At 32.2% G+C, this 6,049-nt stretch overlaps 1 protein-coding gene across 1 annotated transcript in view; it reads right to left on the bottom strand.

Moving 5' to 3' along the window:
- Nucleotides 1-5,684, bottom strand: part of LOC145271083 (uncharacterized) — a 32,354-nt gene extending 26,670 nt beyond the window's left edge. Inside the window, exon 1 of the mRNA XM_080126627.1 lies at nt 5,417-5,684. The gene's annotated coding sequence lies outside the window, so the exon portion shown is untranslated. The remainder of the gene's footprint in view (nt 1-5,416) is intronic.
- Between the last annotated feature and the right edge of the window lie 365 nt (nt 5,685-6,049).

The following is a 6,049-nucleotide window of genomic DNA, read 5'->3' on the forward strand; positions in this document are numbered from 1 at the left end:
CTGGCTAAACACCCAAAACAATGATTGGGCCGGGAATAAATTTGGATGGGAATTTAATAACACATCAAATAAAATAAACCTATGACACTAAAATCTTGCAAAACACCCAACACAATGACTGGGCCGGGAATAAATTTGGAGGGAATTAAATAACACTACAAATTTAATAAACCTATGATACTAAACTCTTTCAAAACACAAAACACGATGACTGGCCTTGAATAAATTTGGATGAAAATTAAATAACACTACAATTTAAATAAACCTATAATACTACACTCTGGCTAAACACCCAAAAAAATGACTGGGCCGGTAATAAATTTGGCTGGGGATTAAATAACACTACAAATTAAATAAACCTATGATATTAAACTCTTGCCAAACACCCAACACGATGACTGGGCCGGGAATAAATTTGGATGGGGATTAAATAACACTAAACATTAAATAAACCTATGACACAAAACTCTTGCAAAACACCCAACACGATGACTTCGTCGGGAATAAATTTGGATCGGAATACAATAAACCTACAAATTAAATAAACCTATGTTATTAAACTCTAGCAAAACACCCAACACGATGACTGGGTCAGGAATAAATTTGGATGGGAATAAAATAACACTAAAAATTAAATAAACCTATGATACTAAACTCTTGAAAAACACCCAGCGCAATTACTGGGCCAGGAATAAATTTGGAAGAAATTAAATAACACTAGAAATTAAATAAACCTATGATACTACACTCTTGCAAAACACCCAACACGATGACTGGGCCGGGGATTAATTTTGATGGGGATTAAATAACACTACAAATTAAATCAACCCAAGATGCTTAACTCTTGCAAAACACTTAACACAGTGACTGTGCCGGGAATAAATTTGGATGGGAATTAAATAACACTACAAATTAAATAAACCTACGATACTAAACTCTAGCAAAACACCAAACATGATGACTGATCTGGGAAAAAATGGGGATGGGAATTAAATAACACTACAAATGAAATAAACCTATAATAACAAACTCTTGCTAAACACCGAAAACAATGACTGGGCCGGGAATAAATTTGGATGGGAATTAAACAACACTACAAATTAAATAAACCTATGATACTCAACTCTTGCAAAACACCCAACACGATGATTGGGCCGGGAATAAAGTTTGATGGGGATTAAATAACACTTCAAATAAAAAAACCCAAGATGCTTAACTCTTGCAAAACACCCAAGACAATCATTGGGCTGGGAATAAATTGGGTTCGGAATTAAATAACACTACAAAAAAAATAAACCTCTGATACTAATCTCTTGCAAAACACCCAACACGATGACTGGGCCGGGAATAAATTTGGATAGGGATTAAATAACACTACAAATTAAATAAACCTATGATACTAAACTCTTTCAAAACACCCAACACAATGACTGCGTCTTGAATAAATTTGGATGGGAATTACATAAACCTACAAATGAAATAAACTTATGTCATTACACTCTTGCAAAACACCCAACACGATGACTGGGCCGGGAAAAAATTTGGAAGGAAATTTAATAACGCTACAAATTAAATAAACCTATGATACAAAACTCTTTCAAAACACCCAACACGATGACTGCGTCGGGAATAAATTTGGATGGGAATATAATAAACCTACAATTTAAATAAACCTATGTTATTAAACTCTTGCAAAACACCCAACACGATGACTGCGCAGGAATAAATTTTGATTGGAATTAAATAACACTACAAATTAAATAAACCTATGATACTAAACTCTTGCAAAACACCCAACACGATGACTGGGCCGGGGATTAATTTTGATGGGGATTTAATAACACTAGATATTAAATAAACCCAAGATGCTTTACTCTTGCAAAACAACCAACACGATGACTGGGCCAGGAATAAATTTGGATGGGAATTTAATTAAACTACAAATTAAATAAACCTATGATACTAAACTCTTGCAAAACACCCAACACGATGACTGGTCTGGGAAAAAATTGGGATGGGAATTAAATAACACTACAAATTAAATAAACCTATAATACTAAACTCTTGCTAAATACCCAAAACAATGACTGGTCCGGGAATAAATTTGGAAGGGAATTAAATAACATTACTAATTGAATAAACCTATGATACTCAACTCTTGCAAAACATGTAACAAATATGTGTAAGGAAAAATTCAAGATGGCGCCTGACTCTCTTTAACACGGCAAGTTCAGGAAAAGATGTTATAAATGTTGCAGCAATTCAATAACCGTTATACACCGGTTCTGCACGGAATCCAACAATGGTAAAATATCCTCACACGGCACAAGAAGCAACAGCCACACAATTCCCCGGCCAACTCAATCATCGCTCTCCCCACGTCTTTCTCATCACCCCCTTTTATCGTCGTTTTAGGCCGGCTAAATTTTCATATTCCGAGAATTCGTGTGACTTTGCGAGACATCATAATTTACAAAAGACGGCGGCCGCCATCTTGGTCTTTCTTTTCTATGTTTGGTCGGTAATGCTGAGCTGGTCTCGAGATAAGTCTTTTCCCCTCATCCGTCTCTCCCACGTACCCACACAACATGCAAACACGTGGGCGCTTATCTCCTGGATGCACGTTACAAAACACCCAACACGATGACTGGGCCGGGAATAAATTTTGATGGGAATTAAATAACACTAAAAATTATATAAACCTATGATATAAAACTCTTGCAAAACACCAAACACGATTACTGTTCTGGGAAGAAATTTGGATGAGAATTAAATAACACTACAAATTAAATAAACCTATGATACTAAACTCTTGCAAAACACCCAACACAATGACTGGGCCGGGAATAAATTTGGATTGGAATTAAATAACACTACAAATTAAATAAACCTACGAATTAAATAACACAACAAATTAAATAAACCTGTGATACTAAACTCTTGCAAAACACCCAACACGATGACTGCATAGGGAATAAATTTTGAAGGAAATTTAATAACACTACAAATTAATTAAACCTATGATACAAAACTCTTGCAAAACACCCAACACGATGACTGGTCCGGGAAGAAATATGGATGGGAATCAAATAACACTACAAACTAAATAAACCTGTAATACTAATCTCTTGCAAAACACCCAACACAATGACTGGGCCGGGAATAAATTTGGATGGAAATTAAATAAACCTACAAATTAAATAAACCTACAAATTAAATGACACTACAAATTAAATAAACCTATGATACTAAACTCTTGCAAAACAGCCCCATCGAGAAAAAATATGGAAGGTGAATTAATCATTAATGTGATATTTATCGGTAATACAACATCTTCGTGTTAACAACCATAGAACTATTTTGGGAACAGATGTTTTGTAATAATTCAATTTTGTTGATTTTTCTATAAATATGTTTTGTCAAAAAGTCGAAACTTTAATGACTGGGAAGGAAAATATAAAGCCAGAATTAAAAGTTTCACTGAAGTTTTTTCAGTCGATCATGAAAAAGGCACAAAAATGTCAGAGGTGAATTTTAATAGAATACACAAGTATTGAAGATAAAAGAAAATGTACCGTTCATTGATAATTAGTTCATTGAAAGACTTTCAAAAATTGTTATCTTTTTTTAATTACATTTTCACCCCAAACAATTCAACTTGCCACTTTCGTGTAGGAGGCTACTATCAGGGGCAACAACTACTGGGGTACTATGTAGGGATTTCTGCAGCAAGATTTCGGTTCACGTTACATTTGAACTTCCGCATGTCAGTACAGTTGGGGAAGCAGGGACCTGGAATGCATTTCAAAGTCTAGCGGTTCTGGGGAAGAAACTACTGGAGTAGAAAGATCTTTTACATCTAGGGATCTCTACTGTGTGGGGGTGGGATTTAGCTACCTGTCGGGTTTGTCGAGGGTGTCTGCAGTTCGCCAGAGCATTGAACATTAAAATACTTGTAGAACAGGCAGAGGGATGCAAAATTTCGTTGATGGGACAGAGGCTGAAGCTTAGATGCCAGTTGGAGCCTAGCAGATTGGCGACTTTCTTTTGAACCTTGTCTAGGAACGAGAGACTATTAGCAGATGCACCAGCCCAACTAGGACAGTAATACTCCATACATGGGCGAATGCTGGCCTAGTTGAAGTTAGCTAACATCTATGTGAAAAAAGAAGTCAAAAGCAACTCGCGTAAATTTTAAGCAATTTAATCATGCGACCAGTAACAACTTGTTTTCAATAAAATCTAATTCTATGAATTTAGACAGAAAATACTCAAAATTAAAATACTTGTAAAACATAAAGATGCAACATCGTTATTAGATTGTGACTCTTCTTGAATTCTGTCTATGACAAAGATAGTTGTGGTAGTTATACCAGACCAGATGTAGCAAATTAGTGTTTTGACCCTACGAATGGCTCAGAAAAATAAGCACACATGGGTACTTGGTACTTTTCCTGGTTTTGTAATTTTAAAAAGTAAACATTGATTTAATGATTATTTTTGTTGTGTCTTGAGAATTATTTTTATTGAATGACTTTATGTTTGAATGCAGAACCCAGAATGCTACTCAGATAATAATAACAATAATAATAATAATAACAATAATAATAATAATAACAATAATAATGATGATGATAATAATAATAATAATAATAATAATAATAATAACAATAATAATAATAACAATAATAATAATGATAATAATAATAATAATAATAAAAATAACAACAACAACAATATTTAGCTTAATCTTTAGATTCTAACCCAGCATAGTTTACACAATAAAAATTCAAACTCTATATATTTTTGTACGTTTCAAGAAGTCTGCAAAGAAACACTTTAAAAATAATAATAAATATTAAAGGTTTTAGAATGTGGGATAACTTTCCTATTTAAATCAACTTTCAACAGCCTTAAAAATACATCTGCGAAGCTTTAAAATACATCTGCAAAGAAGGAATTTAAAAAAAAATAATAAATATTTAAGATTTTAGAATGGGTTATTAATTTCTTATATAAATTCCATGTAAAGTGAGCACCCACTTAATGGTCAGTTAGTGATCATTGTTTGTGATTTCGAAATTTTACCAAACAATTTACTAAATGAAAGATACCGTAAAAAATATCGTTGTTGGTTTTCTTAAATTTCTTATATTTGGTTTCATATAAAAATGGGGGGGGGGATCATTTACAATTATTATTCGGGGATTTTGTTTTTTACTCTTTCGTTGAAAAAATAATAGATTTTTAGGAGATTTTTTAATCGCAATTTCATACTTTTATTCACGTCTTCTATGAAACATATAGAACCAATATTTTTATTAGATTGTAAATTAAATAAATAAATGTAATTTAACATTTAAGTTAATTTTAAAAGTTATTTAATGGAATTGTAAACAAAAAAGAAGAAACTTACCTTTCATTCCAGGAATTCAATGCGAATAAAAATCAAGTTAAATTCTTTGTTCTTTTGTGTTCAAAACATAAAATTTATTTTGATTTTTTAGGATCTCTTTAGTCGATGAATACAACTTTTGTTTTGTGTGTCCAATTCATTAAGGAATGAAATATATGAAAATATAAAAGAATCAAAATTTGAATATGAAAAACACGATTTAAACGTGAAATTATTAAAAGAGAAAATCCACTGCTAAAGATTTAGGTCATCGTAAAACGGTGTAATCATTATTTCGTTCCTCGTGTAAAAATGTCCGTTACTTAGACCGCCGAATTGTTTTCTTATCAAGTTTTGATTATATTTGTCAATACTTTGGGTATTTCTTTGGTAAATTTCTCTTTTGCGAGTCCAATTCATTAAAAAAAATATGTATTAAGATCAAAAATGAGTTTTTAAAGACTGAACATTTCATTATTATTTGGATTAGTCGAACTATTGTTAACATCCAAGATGAGAACAGTAGTTCGAATAATCCAAATAATCATCATATTAAAAATTGACAAACTAAATATTTCACATAAAAACTCAAATAAGGAATAACACAAACAACGAAATATGGAATTTAGACAATACATTTTTTTACTTGGGAAT

Source organism: Euprymna scolopes, chromosome 46, assembly GCF_053919585.1.
Source record: "Euprymna scolopes isolate OS-2025 chromosome 46, ASM5391958v1, whole genome shotgun sequence".
NCBI lineage: Eukaryota > Metazoa > Mollusca > Cephalopoda > Sepiida > Sepiolidae > Euprymna > Euprymna scolopes.